Here is a 13,211-nt window from a genome sequence, read left to right as displayed (position 1 = left end):
TGGTCCATGCACTCCTCCTCTATGCTTCCAGCTGATGAGCCCCCAGCTTATAGCTTTGATTCTCATTACCGTAGCCTAAATGCAGGGTTAGGCCAAGACTTTGTTCTTGGCCGTGACTCTAGCTCAGGGCTTTTTGAAATATACCTATTCTTGGTTGGGCTTGGGGAAGGAGGTTTGGGGAATTGTATTGATGCTTTCACCATGAAAGAGAAAAGTAAACTCACCCAACCCCAGATACCTCCAGCACTGCAGCCAAGGGCCAACTCCTGAAACCTTTCCTAGCCCATCACTCAGGAATCAGGATGGGAAATGTAAAGGGTGGTTCCCAGGCTCCACTTGTGATGTCAAAACCAAATCCACTAATAATATGATCATCCTTCTTCTGGCTTGCCTGTTCTGATCATCACAGTAATCGTTAAGTGTTTACCTTTAAATTAGAGGGACAGGGTGGGTGAGGTAATATCTTTGATTGGACCAACTTCTATCGGTGAAAGAGACAAGCTTTTGATCTTGGGTGGGTGAGATTCTGTGGCCTGCGCTGTGCAGGAGGTCGGACTAGATGATCAGAATGGTCCCTTCTGACCTTAGTATCTATGAATCTATGAATCTATGAATCTTACATAGAGCTCTTCTTCAGGTCTGTGTAAGCTTGTCTCTTTCACCAACAGAAGTTGGTCCAATCAAAGATATTACCTCACCCACGTGGTCCCTCCAATATCCTGGAACCAACACACCTACCACAATTTAAATGGTCACTGTTTGGTTTCGGAGTTAGTGCACAAGGAAGATGAATGGGAGCAGTTCATGCCACTCTTTGCTATCGCTTCAGACTATCGGCATGCTCATGCAGATGTCCCTGCATTGGTTTACATCTGATTTGCATTTGGAAGGTTTTTTTCACAATAATAAGGGCTAAAGACTTGCAGTGGCCTAGGATGACTGGGTTCTATTCCCAGGCTGCCACTAACCTGCTGTGTGACTGAGTGAGTCCCTCCACCTTTCTGTGTGCCTGTTTCCCTTCCCACCATTTGTCTGTTTAGACTGTAAGAGCTGCAGGACAGGGATTGTCTCTGAATATGCTTTTGTACAGCGCCTAGCACAATGGGGCCCTGATCTTGACTGAGGCCTCAAGATGCAACCCAGGTGATACAAATAATAATTTGTGGGGATTAGCCATAGCTGTAGAATTTCCACCAATTTCCTTCCCTGTTTTGCTCCTCTACTTTGACGTAGTCTGATTGTTTGAATATTAGATACTATTATCATAGAGAAACTCAGGCCAAGTCCTTCACAAAATGTTTTTAGCTGATTAAGCTGAGCAGCCTTCCCGGCTGCTGGAGCACATTTTGGAGAAAACCCAGCAAATTCCTCGGCGCCCATCCCCCACGCTATACCTCAGAAAGGACCCAAAGTGTTTTAACTCATATCATTATAAAATCCCTGCAGCAAAGGCCTTGACTATCAGAAGAAGGCAAAGCATACTGGACTATTGGCATACAGAAAACTGGCCGCCTCATTTCTGTATTACTTACATCCTGTCCAGGTCTGATCAATCCAGCCAGCCATGTGGGCTTTACTATTTTTTTGATGGGATGAGCAGCAGTGAAATGGTTAGTGCTCTTGGCACCAGTGATCGTAATCAGATTTCTGAGCGAAAACCCATGAAGATGAATGAGGGGGAACTCCCTCTTCTACCGGTATTATTGTTGCCGTCTGCCTGGCTGCAGACTGAAAGGCAGCAGTTTATTTTCGCAGGGCAGGCTCTGCAACCAGAAAGGCTAAAAACTGTATTTTGGTAAATAAAATGAAAACTTTGTTTCTGCTGAATATTTTTTGAGGGGGCGAGGAATCGATAGAAGATGTTAGTTCGGAGCTGATTTGCTGAGTGGCTGAACACCTCAGTTGGAACCGTCAGTATTCACTAGCTCTTAAAATCCAACCTCCCGGACCCAATCTGGCTCTCTGACATCAGTGGGGAATATTGCCATGTTATCTTTTCCAGAATCTATAAGGTGCTTGGGTCCTTTGGTAAAGTGTGGAAATAGGTGGACTTCAATGGGAACAGGCCCTGAATGCCTGGAATTCCTGAGGGTTCATACACCCTCTGAGATCTGTTATGCCAAGTTATATAATGAATGCATCATGTAGCTACCATGACAATAGGTGCTAAATAAAAACCCTGGACAGAGAACTGCAAAAAAACCCCATTTCCTATAACCCCCCCTCTTCAGCTTTCTTGGATGCGGCAGTGCAACAAACAGGTGGTAATTCATCTCACCAACATATACGCTCTTCTTTTCAGTTGTAGCTAGCAAGGAAGGATGGTCCAAGCTTAGGAAGCTAGCCTCAGGTGACCTAGGTTCAGTTCTTTCCTCTGCCATAGACTGTTGTATGATACTCAGTAGAGTCTCTATGCCTCAGATTCCCAACTATAATATGGGATAATAGCACTCTACCTACCACACATGGTGTTGTGAGGATAAGTACACTGAAGACTGTGAGACACTCAGATACCCCAGTAAGGGGGCCATGTAAATACCCAAGATAGATCGATACTCTCCCTCAACAAAGTTATTGTCAGCTGCGTGCATGGAGCCTGATCCTGTCAGGCTTTCAGTTCCTGCTAAGTGCTGAGTTTTCCCATTGAACTCCCTAGGGGCTCATAGGCTCAACACCTAGCAAGATTGGGTCTGAAATGGCGTTATCCCTCCATATTGCTGACCCCAGGCATTCAAAAATCTCAAGTTGGGCTCCCAGAAAATCAGGAATTTTTTTAATAATGTATTTTGGGGTCTTTTAATTTGCATTTTGGTTTCTGAGCTGTTAGAGGTGGTCTTAACCAGGGGGGCTAGAAAATATACTTTAAAAATAAATAAAGCTGCGCTCCTCAGGTAGTCACTTAATTCCAGCAACTGGGGAAATATGAAAAGCACAAAATATGGTGAGACTCCCAATCAGATCACAAGAGTTGGAATCCTGGGTTGTGCTTCTGCAGAAATTAAACAGTTTCCTCATAACCATATGTCATGTAAATACCTGGGCAGCACGACAAGCATGGAAATAAAAAGAAATCACATGACCATTTTATTTAGCCTTCAGAAATAGGATGTGAACTGGTTTTGCAAGTTTATGACAGCCCAGCCTCCAATACAAAAGGGAAGAGAAACTGGAATGAAAAGAAAAGGAGTACTTGTGGCACCTTAGAGACTAACAAATTTATTTGAGCATAAGATTTCGTGAGCTATAGCTTACGTCATCGGAAGTGAGCTGTAGCTCACAAAAACTTATGCTCAAATAAATTTGTTAGTCTCTAAGGTGCCACAAGTACTTCTTTTCCTTTTGCGGATACAGACTAACATGGCTGCTACTCTGAAACCTGGAATGAAAAGAAATCCACTCATAACTAATCCTTATCTAAACATGCTATTTGACAATATTCATGCTTAGTGCATGATGCCTGGTTTTCCCTTTTCATTTCAGAATGTTAGTGGCTCTAGCCAAAGACAATTAAAACAATTTTCACAGCGCGTTTTGCAACCAACCATCAAACAAGGCCTGGTCAACATACGACAGTTGCCCTGGTGTAACCTTAGGTGTGAATTTAAATCCATATAGCAAGCTCTTATGTGGACTCACTGGTTTTAGTATGAGTGGCTTTTTTCAGTTTAGCTGAAGTCAAACAGGCTTAAGTTAAATCAAAATAAGCTGCTTTTAAACCACATTACTTGTGTCCACACAGGACTTTGCATCGGTTTCACTGTATCGGTTTACAAACAGATTTAAGTTAAATTAGTGTAACTTTCCTGTGTAGACAAGGCCTTAGAAATTGAAAGCCAAATCCTCAGTGGGTGTAAATTGGCCAGTTTATGCCAGCGGTGTAACTAGCTCCATTCCAGCTTGAGCTGTCATAACAGCCAAAAGGAAATTACATCTGGTAAGACCTCATTGGGCAATCCTTCCAAAGCGCTCTTGGGTTGATACGTAAATATATTGGCTAGCTGTGCGTGACAAGTACAATCACCCAGAGCTATGATTCAGGAGATCTCAGTTCTAGGTTCATCTGTCACAAGCTTCCTGAGTGATCTTGCTCAGGTCACTGTAGTATTATTCACAAACATGAGATGCTTTGGAAATAAATTCTGAAAGATCACATTTACACTGAGAGGGTTAGGCCAAAGTTATTAAATGTTTGACCAAGAAAATACTATGGAAAATTCACACTCACACACATATAGATAGATACATGATGCCATACAGCAGTGGTTCTCAAAGCCGGTCCGCGCTTGTTCAGGGAAAGCCCCTGGTGGTCTGGGCCGGTTTGTTTACCTGCCGTGTCCGCAGGTTTGGCCAATCGCAGCTCCCACTGGCCGCGGTTCGCCACTCCAGGCCAATGGGGGCTGCAGGAAGGGCAGCCAGCACATCCCTCGGCCCGCGCCACTTCCCGCAGCCACATTAGCCTGGAGCGGCGAACCGCAGCCAGTGGGAGCCGCGATCGGCCGAACCTGCGGACGTGGCAGGTAAACAAACCGGCCCGGCCCGCCAGGGGCTTTCCCTGAGCATGCAGTGGACTGGCTTTGAGAACCATTGTCATACAGAATAGACACAGTCCCTGCTCCCATAGGAATTAATAGTCTTGGTAATGCCCCAGTCATCTCCCTTCTTGGCCTCCTCCTCTCTGGGCTCTCCAATACCCGTATCGCTCTCTCCAAGCCATACAAAATGCTGCTGCGAATGCATCTTTCTTGCCTATCAATCCAACCACATCACCTCCCTCTTTGACTCTTTCTACTTGCTCCTCGTTCTCCACTGCAACAAATCAAAACGTCTTGTCTTCGCAGTCAATAGCTTGCCTACTTCACTCCCCTGCAGCCTCATCTAATGTAGGCTCTTATCCTGTTGCCCCTCCCACCCCCAGATGTCCCTTTCCACTATGCTGAAGAAGAGACCCATTTGTCAACTTCGGCCATTGGTCTTGTTTTCCGCACTGCCCTCATGCATGGAGCAGAAACAGAGAATCAAACCCATCATGTGCTGTAAGAAGATGGACTGGAAGGGCTAAACCCAGGCCAAGCTGTGGGCAGTTGGAATTCAAACCCACCTCCGTATTTCATGGCTGGCTTCATCTCTGTAATGGGTTGAACCAAAGCTCTGGATCTGAACATCCTCAGCGTTTGTGGGTGGACTTGTCTGGGGGAAGGTGAGGTTCCAGGTCACACACGACTCAAAGTTCACTTATGAGTGGTTGCATTTCAGCTGTTGAATTGCACCTCTTTTCCATCAAATCTATCTGCTCATCACCTCCCTCTCAGAGTGACCCACTCTGTACTACCTGCGCCTGATTCTCCTCTCATACTGGTGTAAATCAGGAGTAACATGACACCAGTGTAGAATCATAGAATCATAGAATCATAGAATATCAGGGTTGGAAGGGACCCCAGAAGGTCATCTAGTCCAACCCCCTGCTCAAAGCAGGACCAAGTCCCAGTTAAATCATCCCAGCCAGGGCTTTGTCAAGCCTGACCTTAAAAACCTCTAAGGAAGGAGATTCTACCACCTCCCTAGGTAACGCATTCCAGTGTTTCACCACCCTCTTAGTGAAAAAGTTTTTCCTAATATCCAATCTAAACCTCCCCCATTGCAACTTGAGACCATTACTCCTCGTTCTGTCATCTGCTACCATTGAGAACAGTCTAGAGCCATCCTCTTTGAAACCCCCTTTCAGGTAGTTGAAAGCAGCTATCAAATCCCCCCTCATTCTTCTCTTCTGCAGACTAAACAATCCCAGCTCCCTCAGCCTCTCCTCATAAGTCATGTGCTCTAGACCCCTAATCATTTTCGTTGCCCTTCGTTGTACTCTTTCCAATTTATCCACATCCTTCCTGTAGTGTGGGGCCCAAAACTGGACACAGTACTCCAGATGAGGCCTCACCAGTGTCGAATAGAGGGGAACGATCACGTCCCTCGATCTGCTCGCTATGCCCCTAACTATTAGTGAGAAGGGAATCAAGCTCTTTGGGTCTGATTTGCCGTTGCCCTGCACATTGTGTCACCATTTCCACGAATGCAAAGGAAGCATAAAAGGCTCCCACTGTGATCTCAGTTCGCACTGGTGTAAATGATGGCATAACGTACAGGGCTGTGATGATTTTGCCTGACTTATTTGATTAATGCCTCTACAAGGGGTGTACTGAATGACTAAACTGTAGCGTTCAGCTGAGTACCAAGTAACTGGAAATGGCGTTCAGCCAAAGCTAAGCTATGGACCGAATAACAAATGATAGTTGCAGGGATTCATAAAATCATATGACTGGAAGGGACCTTGAGAGGTCATCTAGTCCAGTCCCCCCTGCACTCAAGACAGGACTAAGTATTATCTAGCCCATTCCTGACAGGAGTTTGTCTAACCTGCTCTTAAAAATCTCCAATGATGGAGATTTCACAACCTCCCTAGGGAATTTATTCCAGTGCTTAACCACCCTGACAGTTAGGAAGTTTTTCTGTATCTGATTGCATCTGATCATTTATTGGAGGAGGATATTAGTAATACAACCCAATATCTCTTGACAGTTGACTTTGCAACTTACCAAAACAGAACACAGGAACTTTTCCCTTTCTATTTTGTTTCTAACTTGCTATTATTCTCATTGCACTTTGTAAAACAGCATTACAGTTAGAACTTCTACCTCCCATTGAACATGTGTAACAATGAGCAGGAGCTCTGTCTTTAGGGTTAAAGTCTAGCAAGCACCATTGCTGCCCCCAGCTCTTTCTGGGAATCCACGTTTCAAAATTCAAGTTAAGCCCAGAAAAATCAGATGTTCTTTGAAAAGTCCCTGCATCTCCTGTGGTTAAGTATGGTGAGCTGCTTCCACCACTGCCATAAGCTGGCAGAGTTCCACTGCATTACGCCCATTCCGCCACTTGCCACCTAGCCCAGTGACTTGAATTTCTACTGTGGCTGTCATCCAGCTCATCCATAAAAGACCTTCAGCTAGTGTAACCGTGCCTCAGTGGGTCACAACTGAAGATGCGAAATTCAGGACAAACTGCGCAGAAATAGGGCAGCCCAAGACTGGTGGCTAATCCCCCATAGGGTACACCAAACCTGCAACAAAAGTAAACTCCTATTTTGCCACACTGGCTAACAAGAAGACAAAAAGGCAGTTTCCTTAGGCATTCCAGTTCTTATATCACCACCAAAAACACTGGATTCAGAGATGAGTAGTTCTTTACAACCAGTCACATCAAATAATAGGTTCTTCTGATCCCAAAGGACCAGCCACACACCCAGGTCAATCTATAACTTAGATCTTAAGCAAAAATCATGCTGATGCCAGTTCTTTAGTATCTAAAATCTAAAGGTTTATTTATAACAAGAAAGAAAGGTGAGAGTTAAAATTGGTTAAAGGAATCAAATACATACAGTAATGGCAAAGTTCTTGGTTCTGGCTTGTAGCAATGATGGAATGAACTGCTGGCTTAATTAGTCTCTGATTGCTTCCAAATCATTGGAAGGTCCTCAATTCCTTGATTAGAACACTCCCATTAGTATAAATTCATAGTCCAGAGGCTTGGGCAAGAAAGAGGCTGGAGCAGGATAGAGGCAAAATGGAGGGGTTTCCAAAGCCTTTTATATTCTCCACCATGTGAACAGACACCCAATGTTCTTACTGTGGAAACAGCAACAAGATGGCATTTGGAGTCACATGGGCAAGTCACATGTCCATGCCCAATTTCGCTCAGTCATTGCAGGAAGCCTTTACCTATGCTCCCGACAGCACATTTACATGACAGTTCACTCAGGGCAGATGGGTGTTACCCATGGTCCAAGGTCAACCAAGTGTTTCTTGATGATCCACTTCATTTGAATAGCCCTCCAAGATGTGCTGGCTAGCTACGTTGTGAGCGGTACCTCAGGAGCAAACACTTGAAATCCAGGTATAGAGCCAATACTTATAACTTCAAATACAAACATGATACATGCATACAGATAGCATAATCCTAACCAGCAATTTATAACCTTTTCATAGACACCTCACTTGACAACCTTTGTACAAAATTTGTTGCAAATGTATAACAGTGGTTGCAACAATGATCTATATGGTCATATTTTAATCAGATAATGTCACAGCTAGTCATCCACAACCACCATTGCAAAAGCAAAGGCAGCACCTGAGCTTCTATTGTTACCAGGGTACCTCTCCCTGAGCACCTCCAGTGACACATAGCACTACCCAGGAATTTCCTTGGTGTAGGGGAAATCCCAGAGTGCTGCAAAGCTGGCACAGCAGTTCTACACCATACCCCAAGCTGGCAGCAAGAGCTGGCCAAAAATGGGATGATTTTCCACAGGAAATGTTAACAAAAATGAAAACAACTTCAATTTCAGCTGAATTTTTCATGATTTTTTTTTTTCATTTTCAATGGAAATTTAAATACCAATAAATTTTGGTTGAAAACTAATGTATTTTGGCTTCCAGGAGTTCAGTTTTTCAATGAAAAAGCACTTTTCAATGGAAAGCAGACACTTGACATGAAAAATTTTGCTTAGTTGAAAACTCAGTTTTCCATTGAAAAGCAGTTTCCATGGAAAATTTTCCACCAGCCCTTCTCGTAGGCCTTCTCTACACTTAAAAGGGTTTGCTAGTATATACAGTGAAAGCAATTCCCACAGCCTCCCTAGTGGAGATACAGATAAGCAAAAAGTGTGTTTGATGGCGTAACTTAAACCAGTTGCCCAAACAGAATAAGCTGTACTGGCAAAAGGAGTTTTCTGCTGGTATAACTGCACCTACACTAGAGCTTTCGGTGGCACAGCTATGGCAGTAGGAGCTATGCTGGCAAAACTTTTAAATATACACCAAGCTGTAGCCCTCAATTTCAGAGGCATGGTGGAGAAAAGAGGGCATGGCTTGAAACACTACTGCTCTCTGGCCATTCCCATCTGCCTGAATGGGAGATAGGCAGTTGGGTGCAAGTTATGTAGCCCTGGGGCTGCTTTAACTTGTTTCAGGGGCCGAATAAGCCTCTGGCCAGCCCCAGAGTACGGGAGGGCAAAGGTGGTGTAAACTCTCTCCCCATTTCTGTTCTGAGCAACTGGGCCAAAGGCTGGGGTCAGGTATTGCATGTGTGGTTCTGTTCATAGCTTCTTCCACAACAAGCAAAAAACTCTTAATTATCCACTCACTACCATATCGATCAAGGTACTCTGGCACCATTGTTTTATTTGCTGGGATTAGACACTCAGTGTCTTCTCACTTTAGTATTTATTTACTCCAGAGTTTCTGAAACAAATCCAACCATCCTTTATTTCCTCTCCCTCATGCTCTGCAAACTCCATCCATCTAAGAAACACAACATTAATCAAAATATCAGTTGTCTTCAGCTCGCTGAGATCCCTGAGGATTCAGATATGTCTGTGGGAAGTGAATTTGTGCCGGTAATTAGACGAGAGGAAGTAAAAAAAAAAAACCCACCTGCACTTATCATCCAGTACTGCACTAATTGTCAATTACTACAAGTCTCTAACCTTTACTGGGGTGAGGATGGAGCCAAAATGGTTTCTGTTGCTAAGTCTCTGCACTGGGGGAGTTTTGGGGGGAGGGATTGATAGCTGCGCTGTCAAGATAAGTTATTAACTAGAAACCCAGATCAGCTTTTTCCTGGGATAAAAGATGCTGCTAGGTCAGCTGAAGTAAATCATGGACAATGACCAGACACGATTCAAAGCTCCCAGCTGTAAAACTCCATCGCACATGAAGGGGTGTGTGTGTGTTTGTGTATCTGAATATGTGAGCAACAAAATTAAAAATGAATAAGCATTCAGTGGGCTAGATTCTGATGTGAAACAAATGCTAGTGGTCATAATGCCCAATGGCAGAGTCCTGTCTGGTTATGTCTTTCAGTATTGGTTTATATAGCCGGGTATATAGCTTGCTTGAACCTAATTTGAAGGTGTGTCCTTTAAATAGATAAAGGCTGATGAGGGCATGAGCAGTAAAGGCCAAGGCACAGTATTACACCCAGACTTCAAGCCTCAGAAAGGTCACAGGTGTTTGGACCTGGTGTTTGATCTGGCCCATTGTAGAGAAGGTGGCAGTTGGATTGGATCTTAGATCTAAATTTCCCCCAGATTTTAGAGGATTCCTAGATCTGTGCCTGATCTAGTTCAGGGGCACAGCAGGATCTGTGGCATTGTCAAGAGCTTTCACAGGGGCCAGAATTTAAGGGTTCAGCACCCCAAAATTGCATCTGGATTCTCCAAAGAGCTCAGCATGTTGGATGCCGGGCTTTTTTGAACATCTGGCCAAAAGTTTCACTATAGGAGCTGCTGGGTGCTGAGCACTTGAAAATCTGGCCCTAAATCCCTAAATCAATGTTTTCATTTTTATTTCATTCTTGGGGGGGAGGGGGATGAGGAAGAAAATAACAAAACAACACCCTGTTCCCCAAAATCTTTAGTCCCTATCCTCAGCTGGTATCAAATGGTGACGCTCCAACGGCTTCAACAGAGCTGTACTGATTTACACAACAACAGATCTGGCCCATGATCATGATTCAGTTGCACAGTTGGGCAAACACCTCCAAAAATGTGCTGCAGATTCTCAATAAAAAATAAAATCTGGGGGGCATTCACCCCTCCCGCCCCACCCCCACCATTTGCATTCACCCCCTGAAAATATTTGTACAAGCCCATTTACTGTGAGGAATGTTTATGGAGATACCTAATTAACCTTAGAATTCTACTGCTTTGACATTCAGCCATTCGTTTTCCAATTAATAGTACTGATTCTCAGGTCCACTTCAGCAGCTTTGTGCCATTCTGGCATTAAGCCAATTAATCAATTAAGAATAACCTCCTCACACACACACACACATTAAGAGGATCAAAAATTTTTAAAAAAAAAATAAATAGCTGGCTAAATAGCAGAATAAAAGAAGTGGTTAGAGGTGGTTGGAGGAAAAAGGCATCTTTGAAAAATTGGAAGTCAAATCCTGGTAAGTAAAATAGAAAGGAGAATATACTCTGGCAAATTAAGTGTAAAAGTATAATTAGGCAAGTCAAAAAAGAATTTGAAGCGCAACTAGCAAAAGACACAAAGACTAACAGCAAAAAAAAAGAAAGTACAGTACACCAGAAGCAGGAAGCCTGCCAAACTATCAGTGCGGCCACTGGATGATCAAGGTGCTAAAGGAGCACTAAAGGATGATAAGGCCGTTACAGAGAACTAAATGAATTCTTTGCATCAGTCTTCAGTGCAGAGAATATGAAAGAGATTCCCACACCCGAGCCCTTCTTTTTATGTGCCAAATCTGAGGAACTGTCCCTGACTGAAGTATCACTACAGGAGATTTTGGAACAAATTGATAAATTAAACAGTAATAAGTCACCAGGACCAGATGGTATTCATCCAAGAGTTCTGAAGGAACTCAAATGTGAAATTGCAGAACTACTAACAGAGATCCCTTAAATCTGCCTCTGTACCAGGACTGGACGATAGCTAATGTAACACTGATTTTTTTTAAAAGACTTCAGAGGTGATCCTGGTAGTTACAGGCCAGTAATCCTGGCTTCAGTACTGGGCAAATTGGTTGACAATATAGTAAAGAACAGAATGATCAGACACATAGATTATCTCGATATGTTGGGCAAAAGTCATCACAGCTTTTGTAAAGGGAAATCATGCATCACCAATCTATTAGAATTCTTTGAGGGTGTGGACAAGGATGATCCAGTGGTTATAGTGTACTTAGACTTTCAGAAAGCCTTTGACAAGGTCCCTCACCAAAGGCTCTTAAGAAAAGTAAGCAGTCATGGGTTAAGAGGGAAGGTCCTCTCATGATTCAGTAACTGATTAAGAGATAGGAAACAAAAGGTAGGAATAAGTGGTCAGTTTTCAGAATGGAGAGAGGTAAATAGTGGGGTCCCCCAAGGATCTGTACTGGGACATGTGGAGTTCAACATACTCATAAATGACCTGGTAAAGAGGGTGAACATTGTGGTGGCAAAATTTGCAGAGGATACTAAATTACTCAAGATAGTTAAATCCAAAGCTGACTGAACAGAGTTACAAAGGGATCTCAAAAACTGGGTGACTGGGCAACAAAATGTCAGATGAAATTCAGTGTTGATAAGTGCACAGTAATGCATGTATTCCTTGTTATAGGCATGCCAGTCACTCCTAACCTCTTTATATGGCTGTTGTGTGATAAGGGGAAGCACTATCTAACTCGTGCAAAAAACTTCTTTGCAACAAAAATAAGGATGTATGCACAGCTCCCTTAAAATTATAGCAGAAAGCCAGGGAGGAGGAAGACTGCGCAGGTTCTAGATGGGAGCTTTACAGACTTTGTGGAGCAGAGAGAAAGGGACAGAGGCCTTGTCTACATAAAAATTTACACCCAGTTTAACTTAAGGTGACTTTAAACCTATTTAGTTAAACCAGTGCAAAAGGCTGTGTGGCCATTCTTATTCCAATTTAAACCAGGTTGGGTTGGGTTTAGCTTAAATTGGTTAAGATTAAACCAAGTCAAAGAAAATGTTGAAGTGAGTTTAAAACATTTATCTTACCCCTGAAACACAAAAATCCTAAAGGAGCAAAGACATCAAAATGTCATGTTCACCCCTGTAACTTTGTTATTATCATAAAGGCCTTTCCTGGGGCCTGATCTAAACCCAAAGTCAATGGGCTTTGATCAGGCCCCTATTCAGCAGAGTGTTTGACCATTTTCTCTAAAGCTACTATAGATAACTTGAAATATAGTTAATTTAAACAAGATGACTTGAAAGTAATTTCAGCTTTTGCACTTGGCCCTGAATCTTCCTTTTAGTTTTTGTGGCCTTACAGTCATATCTTCCTTATTTTTTAAAATGTTTTTCTCTGCTGTTGCTATTTGAAGAAATAAGCACAGGGACCAGCTGACTAGCTAGCAAGGCAGGGGAACAGAGAGACTGGCTGTATGCAAACGAATTCTATCAAATGCACAAACGGGGGAAAAACAGAGAATTATATACTTTTCTCTAACCTTGTTGAGCTCCTCCTGTTAAACTAGATGTTAGATCTGTGTGATATTTTAGGTGATGGTATTCCTTAATTTCAGACCAAGACTCAATTGCTCAAAAAAATAAAGAAATAAAAAACCAAAAAGTGTGAAATAAGAAGTTGCATGCAGTGAGAGGCTATTCTGGGGAAGGTTGGAGTGATTGCTAC

The sequence above is a fragment of the Dermochelys coriacea genome, chromosome 2, assembly GCF_009764565.3.
Source record: "Dermochelys coriacea isolate rDerCor1 chromosome 2, rDerCor1.pri.v4, whole genome shotgun sequence".
NCBI lineage: Eukaryota > Metazoa > Chordata > Testudines > Dermochelyidae > Dermochelys > Dermochelys coriacea.
This window is presented reverse-complemented; position numbering follows the sequence as displayed.